The sequence below is a fragment of the Chiloscyllium plagiosum genome, chromosome 12 (genome assembly GCF_004010195.1).
Source record: "Chiloscyllium plagiosum isolate BGI_BamShark_2017 chromosome 12, ASM401019v2, whole genome shotgun sequence".
In the NCBI taxonomy this organism is placed as follows: domain Eukaryota; kingdom Metazoa; phylum Chordata; class Chondrichthyes; order Orectolobiformes; family Hemiscylliidae; genus Chiloscyllium; species Chiloscyllium plagiosum.
In genome coordinates this window covers 25,220,399-25,236,910 of record NC_057721.1, presented here as the reverse complement: position 1 = coordinate 25,236,910, position 16,512 = coordinate 25,220,399, and the positions used below count along the sequence as shown (strand labels likewise).

Genomic DNA, 16,512 nt, shown 5'->3' with positions numbered 1-16,512 from the left:
ATACAATCCCAATAAGGTGATCATCCCTTTCTTATTTCTCAGTTTCACCAAATAACTTCCCTGGATGTATTTCCAGGAATATCCTCCCTCAGCACTGCTGTAATGCTATCCCTTATCAAAAACGCCACTCCCCCCTCCTCTCTTGCCTCCCTTTCTGTCCTTCCTGTAGCATTTGTATCCTGGAACATTCAGCTGCCAGTCCTGTCCATCCCTGTTTCTGTAATTGCTAGGATATCCCAGTCCGATGTTCCTAACCATGCCCTGAGTTCATCTGCCTTCCCTGTTTGGCCTCTTGCATTGAAATAAATGCAGTTTAATTTATTAGTCCTACCTTGTCCCCGCCTGCCCTGACTGTTTGACTCACTTCTGTTCTCAACTGTACCAGTCTCAGATTGATCTCTTTCCTCACTATCTCCCTGGGTCCCATTTTACTAGTTTAAGTCTTCTCGAGCAGCTCTAGCAAATCTCCCTGTCAGTACATTTGTGCAATCCGTTTTTCTTGTACAGGTCACTTCCACCCTAAAAGAGAGAGAGCTAAGACTACTATTATGAATTGGTAAACAACTGGAAGTAGAAACAAATGGAATAACATATTGTGGCTGACTAAGCCACAGAAATTACCATTTCGTAGCAACTAGCCTGAAAGTGCAACAAAGTGTAATTTTAAGTGTTCTCAGAGGTGAAAAACAAAACTGTGTTCCAATGACAAATTCTGCATTTTAATCAGTTGATTCCAAACAAAACATAACCAAACATAACACATCATAGTTGAATTTAGTAAAAAGGAAACAGCTGTCAAAGTGCAAAGAGCATGGAGATGGCAAGTTTGCAATTGAAAATTTGTGAAAATACATTTATAATTGATATCAGAGGCAAGTTATTTCATTTCTCCTAAAAAACAAATCTCAACACCTGCAACATTTAATGAAGTTATTTCAAACAAAATCTTGTAGCAATGAGTATTAAAGTCAATTTATCAAGACTAACTTCTTAATCAGAAAAGGGTTCAATTTGGAGTGACTGAAATACATCACCCTGTTATTCCGTTAGTCCTTCGTGGAATCTGGGCTTTGTTGGGATAGTCAGATTTTGCTGTCAATCCTTAAATGTTCTTTAACGGAGCAGTTTGTTGAGCCACTTCAGAGTGTAGTTAGGAATCAGCACTATTCCTGTGCATTTGGAGTTACATGTAGGTCAGACAGGTACAGGTGAAAGACTTTCATTTCTCAAGGACATTTGTGAAGCAGATGAGTCTTTGTGACAATCGATGATACTACTGTCAGTTCTTCTATAACGTGATGTTGTGTGCTTGAGCAACTCCGCATTAAAGAAAAATCACATTTTAGAAACAGCGCTTAAAGACCGCAATTTGTCAACCTCATTACAGCAAATTTGTGATGGCGAAACGTGCATTATAACAGAACAACCTGTATTACAAGGTCACTATTACAGATTTTATGAATTGAACTTAAATTCCACTACCTGCCATGACTGAATTTGAATCTATGTACTCAAAGCATTAGCCCAAGTCTCTGGTTTACTCATCTTTTGACATTACCATTACAGCACCAGTTCCCCATCAGAGTTGCCTGGTTAGAGTGCTCCTACTAACCCTGTCCTAAAAAAACTAAAAGTATTCACGCAGAAATGAGGAATGGAACATCCGACTTCAATGCTGTTTTATGCCAATATTCTATCAAGTAGATTTGAATCAAGCTGAGATTGGCCTCAGTGACGAGCATGTGGTAAGCCAGGGTGGATCCGTACAAAACTCATACGAAAAAATATTTTTGTTAAAGGTCAGGGGATTATTTTTATGCAATAACTATTATTCAAATAAATAGGCAGTCCTCACTTCGAGTTATGGTTGTACTCCTGACAATCATAATTTTAAGTGAATCAGCAGTCCCTATTAGAATAAATGCTAAAGTCAGAGTTGGATTCCTTCAGACATTTTTGCCAGAAAAACATGTACTATATGAAGTACTGTACAGATATATGGATTTCTGTACTATAAATTGTATAAACCATGTGTTCTAGTTGAAATAACTTGACAACATTAATTACGTTAAATATCAAAGAAATACAACTGTAAAAAATTTAAACTGTATCTTTGTATTTTTATGGGAAATGTTTGTCAATGCACTTACTAACTTCTGCCACTAGGTGGGAGCCTTCAGTCAACATTCACAACAAAAAGAGGAAATGGCCTCAATGATGAAGGGGGTTAAACCAAAAGTAAGGACAGAGGGAGGCAAGTCCAAAGGAAGCAAAGATTTAATTGAAGTTGCATGCGAACCTTAATCAAGGGTTCAAAGCTTTCAGTGAGAAGGCAAATTTGGTAGTGTTGGCAACATTCAATACAAAATCTCCAAACTCAGCATAACAACCAAAGGTAAATTAGCAAAACGTCACATCAGGATAACGAAAGCTAATCTATTATGAACAGCTCCAATCTGACTATACTCTCAGCACAGCATCAAACAGCAAAATCAGAACATGTAGGTCTCAATACATTTGTATTGTACAATTCAAGAAAATCTTAGGTTTAACAGTAAATGTCAGAGTTACTTTATTTTAATTAATTATTTGTATGCCTGCTCATTTCCCAATAATGGTGAGCATTTGAGACTGATATTTTGATTAATAAGGAGATCGAAGGTTACAGGGAGAAAGCAGGAGAATGGGGTTGAGAAACATATCATGGCAGAGCAGACTCAATGGGTCAAATGCCTTATTCTGTTCCTATATATTATGTCTTTTGGAAATTTCAATGCGTCTTTGGCAAACTTCAGTTTCAAAGTCACAATAGCAGAGGTTTGCATATTTTTTTAAAGGTCTACATACCAACCTTTACAATAAGGAACAGCAAGTATGAAACTGGTCTGTTGGGAAAGACGTGATACTTGCAAAACAGGTTGGCAATCTAGCAGGAGTTATCTACCGGACAGATTTAACTTCACTGGCATCCACATTCAAAGATTATAGTGAATCATCTACTTGCCTCAACCCTATCCAGTGGTCTTGGCAAAGGTTGATTTACAAAATACCTCAAGTATTGGATTACTTGAGTGTATCGCTATGTCAGAAAAAAGCTTCAGCAACTGTGTTGAGGTCGCCCTGAAGGAGGCTTGGCTTATCAAAATGACCATAGTTAAATACAGACAACCTCGATTATCCGAAAGAGATGGGTGGGGAGTATTTTGTTTGGATAACAGAGTTTGGATAACGGATTGTTCGGATAATGAATAGCGTTTTTACGGGACCTTGAGGTAGTGTTCGGATAATCCAAAATTCAGATAATTGTTGTGGTGTACATGAAATCTCCCATACTTTTACCAAAGAACAAGTAGCTAATCTGTATCCATAAAAACTAGATAATATAAGGTGACAGCATTAAAGCTATTAGGGGTCTCTATACAAAGCTATACAAGTTATACAGAGGAAATGTTGAAAAGATTCTGAATTTTGCATTACTGTAAGGGTTACTTACATTACTTTTATGCAGGCATTGAAGCAAGGTGTAGAAAGAATGCAGAGCAGCATTAACAAAATAATACCAAGAGTGAGGGAGTTAGTTGTGTCATAGTTTAAGAGTCACAGAGATGTACAGCACAGAAACGGACCCTTCGGTCCAACTTGTCCATGCCAACCAGATATCCTAACCTAATCTAGTCCCATTTGCTAGCACTTGGCCCATATCTCTCTAAACCCCTTCCTACTCATATACCCATCTAATGCCTTTTAAATGTTGTAATTTGTGCTAGCCTCCATCACTTCCTCTGGTAGCTCATTCCATACAAGCACCACCCTGAGTGTGAAAAAGGTGTCCCTTAGATCCCTTTTATATCTTTCCCCTCTCACCCCAAATATATGTCCTATAGCTCTGGTCTCTCCCACCCTATGGAAAAGATTTTGCCTACTTAACCGATCCATGCCAGTCACTGTTAAGGTGATGGTGATGAGCTACCTTTTTGAGCCACTACAGTTCATCTGGTGTAGGTACACCCACAGTGCTACCAGAAGTGAGCAACATTCCCGCTGTGGTACTGGCAGAGGATCTGCACACCACACTGACTTCAAGTCTGGAAGTGACTGCTGCAGATGAACCTCCAAGTTCCAAGCAACAGCGGGGAAAGTTAGAAGTAACGCAATGAGGGTTTTCCAAGATTTTGACTCAGTAGCAATGGAGAAACAACAACACATTTCCAAGTCAGAGTGATGAATGGATCGCAGAGGATCTTACAGATAGTGATGTTCCATTATATCTACGGCCTTAGTCATTACCAGTGATAATGGTCGTGGGTTTGGAAGATGCTATTGAGGGAACCATGGTAAATTTCTGTGGTACATCTTGGAGATGGTGCACACTGCCACCAGCGGTAAAGGGTGTGAATGTTGAAGATGGTGAATGTAGTACCAATGAAGTGGGCTTCTTTTGTCCTATATTGTTTCAAGCTTCTGCAGGAGTTCATAGATTAGAATCCTAAACACAACTTTCTTCACCTACAACATTTCTTTTATCTTTAAGTATGGATGTTCATTAATGTTTACCACAGAAATATTGTGGATACAACAGCAGGTCAGAGGCTATGAATTCTATTTTGAGTAACTGACCTCCTGACTCTCTAAACCATGTCCACCATCTACAGGTATAAGTCAGAAGTGTCAATAATCTCCACTTGCCTGGATGAGTGCAGCTCCAGCAAGACTCAAAGGATCCTAGTCAAAGGCAGAGCATTATATTTGAATGGCAGCCATTCACTACTTTCAACACTCACTGCCTCCACCAGTAGTAAATGCTGGCAGCAGCGTGCATCATCTACACAATGCATTGCAGCAACTCACCGAGACCACTGTCCAAATGCACAACCTCCAACGACTTAGAAGGACAAGGACAGATAATATATAGGAACAACTCCACTTGCAAGTTCCTCTCCAAGCCACTGATCATCCTGACTTGGAACTATATTGCTGTTCCTTCATTCTCACAGGGTGCAAATCTAGAGCTCCACTTCTAACAGTACTGTGGGCGTATCTACATCACAGAGTTTGCAGCATTCAAGATGGTGGCGAGTCACCAGCTTGTTCTGAGCAATTCGTGATGAGCCTTGCCAACAATGCTCATATGTTGTGAAAGGTCAAATTATTAAAACTTTGATAATTAGCTCTTGTTTTAATATTTCCTTGCCTGCTGCACATCTATAACATTTTTATAAATACATAGAGTCTATACAGTTTGTTTCTGGTTCGGATGCATACATCTGCATGTAACACTGAATTCGTCACACGAGAACATTCCGTCAGCACGTGAATAGAAAAACAAAAGGGAATTTGCGGTGGGGAGGCAGAGGTGGATGTCATGAGGTATACATGTGGAAACTGAGGGGAGTTTTCTGAGGTCACCAGCTGATGAGAAAGACAATGGAGGGTCAGAGGATAGATCCATGGGAACAGAGGTAAGAGATAGCAGGAACAAAAGCCAGGCAGTTATTTGTCAACAATTAGACAAGAATGGAACAAAGCCAGTGCAATCCTAATCAGGTGAATGGCATTAGAGAGGCATTTGAAGAAGGTAGTGCAGTCAGCCCAAAGGATGCATACAGGTTGAGAAGCATGACGAAGAATACTTTGTGCGTTACAAAAATGAATGCTGAAAAACTGTTTCCTGCCACTGCACTATTTTTAGACTCATGCTGCATTGTAGAGTCAATATACGTATTTCTTTGAAGAGCACAGAATAGAATAGCCCTTTCCTTTAATACAAGCTTTCACAGGCAATAATATAACCAAGATTTAACTTGAAATTTGGGAGACAAACACAGAACTTAAAGTACTTATAAGGTGGAGGTGCCAGTATTGAACTGGGGTGGACAAAGTCAAGAATAACACAACACCAAGTTATAGTCTAACAGGTTTATTTTAAATCACAAGCTTTCTGTGTGACGCTGCTTCATCAATGCACCCGAAAAAGGAGCGTCACTCTGAAAGCTTGTGATTTCAAATGAACCTGTTGGACTATAAACTGGTGTTGTGAGATTTTTGACTAAAGTAATTATAAGTAAATACAAAAAACAATTGGCTCTGCAAAATATGAAAAATATGCATTAATTTGTTTTTAAAAGATCTACTTGTTAAAGGGTGTACAAAACTGATATAAAAAATATCAGAATCGGTGGCTAACAGTTACTCGTGTCAGTTAATCAAGAATTGCAAGATGTAAATACAATGAGTGTATTATTTTGTATCAATGTAAGCTAGCTGTTCTATTTCAACTTCAGGATCTATGGAATTGTCTTGATTTTATGGAATTGTCTTGATTTTATGGAATCACTTTGCAGTTCCAAATGAGAACCAGGCACCGCTGTGTAGCGTGAGTCAGCTCCGTAACTCAAACCTAGACTAAAGTATAGTAACTAGTCAAAAGGCAAGCACATATTTGCGTGTTACAGCAAGTCTTATATGTCAGAGCGTAACAGTAACTGTTCACATCCCTTTTCCAAAACAAAAACAAATCTGATTTTGTATGATTCAAGTCAGCAGCTTTATAAAAGACTCTTGAGCATTTCTCTCATGTTTTGCTCAACAATGGAATACATGATGCACAAAATGCATTCTTGCCAAAGATAGTTATTTTTCATCAATTTTGTTTTTTTAATTTTTCATTTTCTTTATTTAGTTTCTAATATTTTTGTTCATTAATTAATGTCATCTTCCTAAAACGTTAACTGCTTTAGATCTTCACTTCTGTCTGCTCTATGCCACCCTTAGACATTCCACATAATGTAAAATATCCATCATCCATTTTCTCCTCTGCTTCCCTTACCTATGCTTTCTGTCCATATTTCCTTCCAATAATTGCCTCGATCATCTGATCTAATGATGCGGCCAAAATTGCTTTTCTATCTTTAACGCAATGTAATTTTTCTCCTCTTTTCTCCAGCACTTCATTAGTCATTGTGTTGGTTAGGAGGAATACCTGTTTTTACATTCACATCCTGACAGCATTCAACTGATCAATATGCTCTGGCTGTTTCAAAGGCATTTGACATAGATGACAAAATGCAATACCTCAGCATTCTCTTTCTAAGATTTGGGTACAATTTCTTTGAGGTTAACATGCCCTCCATGCTGACAAAGCTATTGCTAGCGATCTCAACTTTCCTTTGGATTTGACAATCTGCTCAAGATATGTGAAGATTTTTATTTGCTCCAGGACTTATCAATTTATTTCCATTTTTATATTCAGGGGGTTAAGCCTCTATTCATCACTATTGTTTTAGTCTTCTTCACATTCATTCTTATTCCATGTCCCACAAACCTCACAGTTACTTTGTTCACAATTCCTTGGTGTGCCACTGCTGCTCGACAATCGGTGCAGTGTCATTTGCATATTTCAAGTTGTTGGCATTCAACCCATTCACTAAATTGTCTGTTTCTGACGATAGCTCGTGTGTACAGTTTCAACACTTCCTTGGCAAACCCATCTTTTGCTTGGAAGCTGTCTGACAAGTTACTATCAAATCTCATCTACTGATTGATTTCAATACAGGTTTTAAATTATCTTTTTAATCATTCATCAACTTGTAGTCTGCTCAAGCGCACCGTTGCTTTCAGACAGTGGGCTCTCTGAAATGCATTCACAGTCTACAAAACATTCACCAAGGTACTTGCACTGTCGGTTTCTTTCAATGACTACTCTCATTAAAGATGACAATAAAATCAAATCTAAATCTCCTGGTTCTTTCTTTTTGGTCCAAATCCTGATTGGTTATCAAGCTTTCATTTATACACTGATCATTTTCAAAATGATGTTAGTATCAGTTTCATCATGTAGTTTACAAGAGTAGTTGCATTTTCCATAAAAAGCTGTTTTGCTTCATTCCGCAACTGGAGGAAGCAGCCCTGGTTGTGAGCTTGCATGGTCATTACATGCTGGACTATATTCACATTTCCTTCCTTCTTTTCCATCCATTCTCCAAGTTTCATAATCATCCTGAATATAGCACAGCACAGTTTTTAAAAGCCTGAATGCTAAGCAAAAATAGCATGCACGGTCAAGTGACCAGCAGTGTTGAAAGATATTTCCTCAAAATAAAGCACTGTATCACATCCATTCACTATTACAGTTAAAAATCCTGAAGAAATCCTGAAAAGTCCTGTGCTGCAATGTAAAATAGGTAGCGAATAATGCATTTTTCATTCAAATATCATAGTCTTGTGCAAAACAATTCCAGAATTTGTGATCTTCAATTCTACCTATTTGTTGCATACTATGAATTAGCCAAAATAAAATGACTAAAAAGCAAGCACATTTGATACAATTTGATCTGTTGTCACATGTATCTAAGTACAGTGAAAAGCTTTGTTTGAGAGCAGTACGGTCAGATCATAGTAAGCAAAAACATATAGATCATAGGATGAGAAATACTTGGGATAAAGTGAGGCATACAGATTGCACTGCACAGGACATAGGCGAGGCAAGATCAACGTTAACAAGATCAGTTTTATTTGAAGTTAGAGAGTCCATTCAGTCTAATAAGGGCAGGGGATCAGCTGTTCTTGAGCCTGCTGGTACATGTGTTCAGCTTCTGAATCTTCTGCCTGACGGAAGAGGAGAGCATTGCCAGGGTGGGATGGGTCTTTGATGATGTTGGCAGCCTTTCCGCAGCAACGAGACTTGTAAATGGAGCATGGATGGGAGGTTGGCTTCCGTGATGGCCTGGGGTGTGCACACAACCTTCTGTCGTTTTTGCAAGGTTTGTGAAGCTTTGTAGCTCAGATGGAGGTTTAGGGTGTAGGTTTGCTCGCTAAGCTGTAGGTTTGATATCCAGACATTTCATTACCTGGCTAGGTAACATCATCAGTGGCGACCTCCAAGTGAAGCTAAGCTGTTGTCTCCTGCTTTCTATTTATATGTTTGTCCTGAATGGGGTTCCTGGGGTTTGTGGTGATGTCATTTCCTGTTCATTTTCTGAGGGGTTGATAGATGCTATCTAGATCTATGTGTTTGTTTACGGTGTTGTGATTGGAGTGCCAGGCCTCTATGAATTCTCTGGCATGTCATTGCTTAGCCTGTCCTAGGATAGATGTGTTGTCCCAGTCGAAATGGTGTTTTTTTCCCTCCGTGTGTAAGGCTACGAGGGAGAGAGCGTCGTGTCTTTTTGTGGCTAGCCGGTGTTCGTGTTTCCTGGTGGCTAACTTTCTCCCTGTTGTCCTACGTAGTGTTTGTGGCAGTCTTTGCATGGAATTTTGTAGATGACGTTGGTTTTGTCCATGGGTTGTACTGGGTCTTTTAAGTTTGTTAGTTTTTGTTTGAGATTCCGAGGGGTCTTAGTAGTCTGGCTGTCATTTCTGAAACTTCTTTGGTGTATGGTAAGGTGGTTAGGCTTTCTGGCTGTGTTTGGTCTGCTTGTCGTGGTTTGTTCTTGAGGAATCTGCGGACTGTATTTTTTGAGTATCCGTTCTTCTTGAATACGTTGTATAGGTGGTTCTCCTCTGTTTTCCGAAGTTCGTCTGTGCTGCAGTGTGTGGTGGCTCGTTGGAATAGTGTTCTGATACAGCTTTCTTTGTCTGTGTTGGGATGGTTTCTGGTGTAGTTACGTATTTGGTCAGTGTTTGTCGGTTTTCTGTATACGCAGGTTTGTAATTCTCCGTTGTCCGTTCTTTCGACTGTGACGCCCAGGAAAGTGAGTTTGTTGTTAGTTTCTTCCTCCTTGGTGAACTTTATGCCTTTGATCTCATTCGACGTAACAGCACTGTCGTCGAAACCACCATTTCAACTGGGACAACACATCTATCCTGGGACAGGCTAAGCAAAGACATGCCAGAGAATTCATAGAGGCCTGGCACTCCAAGCACAACGCCATAAACAAACACACAGATCTAGATATGATCTATCAACCCCTCAGAAAACAAACAGGAAATGGCATCATCACAAACACCAGGAATCCCACCCAGGACAAACATATAAATAGAAAGCAGGAGACAACAGCTTCGCTTCACTTGGAGGTCGCCATTGATGATGTTACCTAGCCAGATAATGAAACGCCTGGATACCAAACCTACAGCTCAGCAAGCAAACCTACACCGTAAACCCTTCTGTCGTTTCTTATGATCCTGGGCAAAGCAGTTGCAGTACCAGGCTGTTATGCACCCAGATAGAATGATTTCTATGGTGCATCTGTAAAAGGTGATGAGGGTCCTTATGTGCATTCCAAATTTCCTGAGCCGCCTGATGAAGAGGAGGCATTGTGATGCCTTCTCGACCATTACATCTATGTGGGAAGTCCAGGACAGGTTGTCAGCTAGGTAAAAACAATGACTGCAGATGCTGGAAACCAGATTCTGGATTAGTGGTGCTGGAAGAGCACAGCAGTTCAGGCAGCATCCAAGGAGCAGCGAAATCGACGTTTCGGGCAAAAGCCCTTCATCAGGAATAAAGGCAGTTCAGTGCATTGAGGCCCCTAAGTGGCCATTTTAAAAAATTACTTAAGGCCCTCAATCCACTTCCACTGCCTTAATAGGTTGGGCAGTGAAAGGTGGATATCATGGGAATACCATTCTTTCATCAGGTTTGTTAAAAAGCAGGACAGAAGGGAGGGTACATCTTTTGGAGAGTCCCCTATGTTCATGCACCTTGGATTGTGCCTCTCTGTGGCCTCCCAAACCTGCTCCTCACCCCTCCATTCCCACCAAGGTCTCCGATTCTTCACCCCTGGGACTTTGCTAGTCCAGTTACTATGATCTTCGTGAAACTCACTGCTGATGAGTTCTGATGCTGCTGAGGACTATGTCCATGAAGTAACTAAATCATTGTGTCAGTGCACTCAAGATGATGTCTAATATTGGATCTTCCACCAAGCATGAACAGAAAAAATTTAGCCGTTGTAAGCAAGTGCAAATGGGTCTGGGTGGGTTACTCTTCGAGTTGCTGGGCCCAAGGGCCTGTTTTGAAACTGTATATAATCTAATCTGAACGTCCGTGGTGGTGGAGGGAATGGATGTGGTAGCAATTAAGCATGCCGAGTCATTGTCAAGTTTAAGTGTTGTTGGAGCTGCAGCGTTCCAGACAAGTGGGTAATCACACTCCCTGAAAGGCAACAGCAAGACACAAATTATGTGATTGTTGTTTGTCTCTCACTCCCTCTGAATCTTTCTATTTCCCTTTCTGTCTCTCAATTGCCAAGTCTTTTGATTCTCTCTTTTCTCTTGCTCAATTTCGATCCCTTGATTTCTGCTGTCTTGATCTCTCTCACAGATCTTCTCTCTGGATAAATGCGAGCTATTGTATTGTGGTACAAATAGCTAGGGTTCATCTTGTACAATTAATACTGGGCTTTAGGTAGTGTTGTAGAACAGTGCGACCGATGAGTTCACTTTATTGTTCTTTAAAGTTTGTGTCAGAGATGGTCCAGGTAAATTTAAGGTCAGGGTGGAATGTGTTGGTGAAGTTGATGAATTGCTCAACCTCCTCGCGGGAGCACGAGGTGGCGCCAATGCAGTCATCAATGTAGCGGAGGAAGAGGTGGGGAGTGGTGCCTGTGTAATTACGGAAGATCAACTGCTCTACGTCGCCAACAAAGAGACAGGCATAGCTGGGGCCCAAATGTGTGCCCATGGCTACCCCTTTGGTCTGGAGGAAGTGGGAGGATTCAAAGGAGAAATTGTTAAGGGTGAGGACCAGTTCGGCCAAACGAATGAGAGGGTCGGTGGAAGGGTACTGTTGGGGACGTCTTCAGAGGAAAAAACGGAGGGCTTGGAGGCCCTGGTCATGGCAGATGGAGGTGTAGAGGGATTGGATATCCATGGTGAATATGAGGCAATTGGGGGCCGGGGAAACGGAAGTCTTGGAGGAGGTGGAGGGCGTGGGTGGTGTCTCGAACGTTGTCAGCTAGCATGACTCCTTGGAACCTGACGCTCTCAATCCTCTCAAACACCACTCTGTTGACATAGATGGCGGGTGTGTTCGCCTCCTTTTTTCCTGAAGGCAATTAAAAGTTCTTTAGCTTTGCTAACATTGAGAGAGAGGTTGCTCTCAATGCACTAAGTCACCAAGCCTGCTTCCTCCTTTATGTATTCTGACTCATTTGACAACCGCCCTACCACGGCGGTGTCATCAGCAAACATCTAGGTACTTTGTTCGGAACTTGGCAACACAGTCATGGTATACAGGGAGTACAGTCGGGGGCTGAGAATGCATCCTGGGGGGGGATGTGGGGGGGGGTCCAGTGCTGAGTGTTATCATGGAGGAGGTGCAGTTTGCAAGGGATCAAGGCAGGCTGGAAAATTAGAATTGATGTGAGCCATGACCAGCCTTTCAAAGCACTTCTTGCTTATGGAGGTCAAAGAGACTGGGCAGTAGTCATTAAGGCAGATTGCATGTGCCTTCTTAAATCCTGGGATGATGGTGATCTTCTTGACATTTTTCAAGTTCTTAACTCTGAATAGAAGATTCTGTGATGCCTTTGACAGCTGCAACCCATCAACATGACCTTAGAATGGGAGAATTCCAATATACACTGAACACAATGTACACACCGTGCTCTAGAAGGCAAGAATTTTACCAGAGTACAACTGCTACCTTTCAGCCTTGTAGTGCAGTGGTACTGTACCTACCTTTGAACAGGGAGGCCAAGGTTCAAGTCCCACCTATTGCACAGATGTGTAATAACATCTTTGAACAGGGTGATTAGAAAATATTTGCTAACTAATATAAAGCAAGAGTCAACAGTGGTCAATGTCCTTTGACAGGTTTAAACTACTGCACAGAGTAAACCTGTGCTTTAAGTTCAATGTAGTCTAGAAATAATTTCTAAAAAGTGATAAGATTTTCACAATCAAATTACTTTAATTAGAAATGTTTTGATAAGTTAGGAGGTACAATTTCTTGAACTTGGAAAAAAAACTTACTGGCAATTTTCTCCTTCTAATTTGCTGTTTTAATCCACATCAAAACAAACTATTGAAACCCCTTGAAGAACTTGTGACCTTGAATCATAAATCTCATTTTCTGATTGTAAAATTTGCAGAGAGATGAGGAACAATCTTTTCCAAAAAATCCAAATTAAACTCGACAGCCAAGGCACTTCAACGTTTTTTTTTCACAGGCACACTGCAGCATTCCAGGCTCTGTCTTCTGACTATAATTGTAAGCTTTTAAAATATATCATTTTAACATTTGTGGGGTGCAGGGGAATTATTTCCCAAAATTGCAAGAAAAACAAAAACTGCAAAGTTTTAAAGAGTGATTACGAAATGTGGATAATGAATAATTCATGGCTAATAACTCACCAACCTCATGGTAAAAGCAAGTATGCTGATTAATAGCCAAAAGCATCCAACAAAACCAGCCACACAGACCACTTCAAACATTTTACATAAAGGGAATGCAACTGCAAAGTAATGAGCCACTATTTTGAAACACAAGTTTCCTGCTGGCACTCCTCAAAGGCTGTTGACTTTTTGATATTATCACATGCGTTAGTGATGTCCACAACCTTTAGGAGAAATTTGGAGAGCAGATAACAACTGCATTTACATACCATCTTTAAAATAATAAAACAGCTCAACAGCACTTTTCACTGTAGTTTCCACAGACCGGCAAAGAGGGCTCAACTTCACTATTTAACAAAACATAACCAACATATGTGGCACAAACCTGAATAATAAAAATGCAAGAATGAGTTTAGGATCTGTCTTAATGTTTTTAGTTCCCAAGCTATTTATCTAAAATTGCAAAATAAAAAACCAACGCCAACAATAATTGACCACATATGAGACAATTTTTTCTAACAGGATTAATAGCAATGTGAAGAAGGAATATTAATCGTATAAAGTTACCTGGTGACATCAACACATGCTAATTCGATTTTAGATATGACGTTAGATGTGTTAATTGCCATTAATTGCCTGGAAGCTTAACTGCCATTTTATAAACTAGAAATTATCAATGGACTTCAGGTTAATATATCAGTGCAGTTTTATTACACACATGCTTCTTAAATCAACCCACTTTCAAAGGGAAAAGGCAACACTGTGTGACTATCAACATTTTTTAACAGTCGAGTGTGATACTTACAACTCATACTTAAACAAATCAATGTAATAATGCTTTCCAGGCTACTACATGGCAGTGTTAAACAAAATATGTTTCTGAGGCAAGAGGAAATATTAGATTCAGATGAATCAGAAGCTTAATCACAGAGGTGGGTTTTAAGGCGGGGCTAGAAGGAAGAAGGAAGAGAAGCAGAAATTCTAGTGCTCTAGGCTTCAAAAGCCTATGGCATGCCTGCTAATTATGGCATGATTAAAATTGGGAATCCTCAAGAAGTCAGAATTAAAGGAGTACTGATATTTCAGATGGTTGTCGAGCTGGAGGGGATTTTGGCTTTTGAGCTTGTGCTGTGTTAATTTAAGGACAAATGCAGAACTCAAGATGCTGGTGTGATTTGCAGTTAAATTCAACCAGATTTTATTTAACATTCCAATTTCTTGAAAGTGAATTTACATTCTGCAGTTTGTGCATACACTTTTAGAGAGGATGGTTATTTAACAGAATTAATTTTCTAATTGTAAGAGCTTTACCATAATGCGTACATACAGTACAGTATAAGCTGTGTAACATCAAACTACGTTTTCAAAATGCACATTTAACTTAATGCACACTGGCTTAAACAAGTCTTCCTGCATTCCAATAAATATACTCAAAGAAAATTTGTTCCACATAGTGCAAAAGAAACAATTGTCAAAGAAGCAGATGGGACAGATAATAACACCCAGCGAGGCAGATTGAAATGTAACAATTACTTGGATGTGACCAGTAATGGTCGGCCTTCTACTCAAAACTGGATCAGCCCCAAGCAGACAAAAGACAAATCATTTTGATCAACTTTAATGTGAGATGCCTTTAAATTTAACAGCCAGCTCAAGTGGTAAGCATGCCTGAGGCAAATATTGTTTAACCGGGAGACAAAAGAAAGCAAAGATACAGTAGTATCTAATTCTTTAAAAATTATTTGTTAAGCACTTTGACATGTCTTACATTAAAACATACTACATACATTAAAATTCCTACAGATGCATTCATTCTTGGGGCTGCTCCATAACAATTCAAAGGATTTCCCTCTCCTGGTCTTACCACTGCTGATATTTCATTAAGATAGAAATCTCTCAAGTACAACTCCTAAGGTCCCGAAATACTTGACACTGAACTTCTATTTGTGTCACTGCTTGTTTTAATTGATTGGGTCTTAAGATTGGGCTAGCTCATGCAATTACCCATAAAACATATTTTAAAAAGTATATTAGTAAATGATTTTATTGCATCGTGAACGACACTAGTGATGCCATATTTTCAGCAAGTCACTCAAATTCCTTCAGTCTGATGGCTTTTACTGTTGCATCAAAATTATGCAAATTGGTTGAATTCCGTAGCACTGCTCTTACCTGTGTAAACTTCCAAGATACATTAGGATGGTGGTTTTGTGCTTCATGACTCTCTACCTAACCTTTGTAAAAGACAGGAGGAGTATGAAATTCAGCAAACTCAAAGTTCTAATTGGTAAGGGAAACTTAGCTGCTCAAAGTTGCACAACCACTCAACCCAAGAATTTACTGCATAGGGACAATGGTCTAGTCTCATAGTTGCAGGACTAGTAATGGAGACTTATGCAATGCTATAAGCCAAGTTAGGGGTGGTGGTTCTCATGGAAACCAATCCTTGTGTCCAACCAGTCCATGCCGACTGTGTTCCCAAACAAAACTAGCCCATCTGCCTGCGCTTGGTCCAAATCCCTCCAAACCTCTCCTTCTCATGAACTTATCCAAATGTCTTTTAAATGTTGTATCTGAACCTGCATCCACCACTTTCTCTGGCAGTTCATTCCACACATGAACCACTCTCTGTGTAAAAACGTTCTCCTCGTGTCATAGAGTCATAGAGATGTACTGCATGGAAACAGACCCTTCAGTCCAACCCGTCCATACCGACCAGATATCCCAACCCAATCTAGTCCCACCTGCCAGCACCCGGCCCATGTCCCTCCAAATCGTTCCTATTCATATACCCATCCAAATGCCTCTTAAATGTTGCAACTGTACCAGCCTCCACCACATCCTCTGGCAGCTCATTCCATACATGTACCACCCTCTGCGTGAAAAAGTTGCCCCTTAGGTCTCTTTTATATCTTTCCCCTCCCACCCGAAACCTATGCCCTCTAGTTCTGGACTCCCGACCCCAGGTACTTTGTCTATCTATCCTATCCATGCCCCTCATCATTTTGTAAACTTTTATAAGGTCACCCCTCAGCCTCCGACGCTCCAGGGAAATCAGCCCCAGCCTGTTCAGCCTCTCCCTGTAGCTCAGACCTCCAACCCTGGCAACATCCTTGTAAATCTTTTCTGAAGCTTTCAAGTTTCACAACATCTTTCCGATAGGAAGGAGATCAGAATTGCATGCAATATTCCAACAGTGGCCTAACCAATGTCCTGTACAGCCGTAACATGACCTCC

The 16,512-nt window shown here is 40.3% G+C and overlaps 1 protein-coding gene across 3 annotated transcripts in view; it reads right to left on the bottom strand.

Annotated features, from left to right (window-relative positions):
- tab3 (TGF-beta activated kinase 1 (MAP3K7) binding protein 3) overlaps positions 1 to 16,512 on the bottom strand; it is a 158,725-nt gene that overhangs the window by 83,856 nt on the left and 58,357 nt on the right. The gene's annotated exons all lie outside the window — the stretch shown is intronic.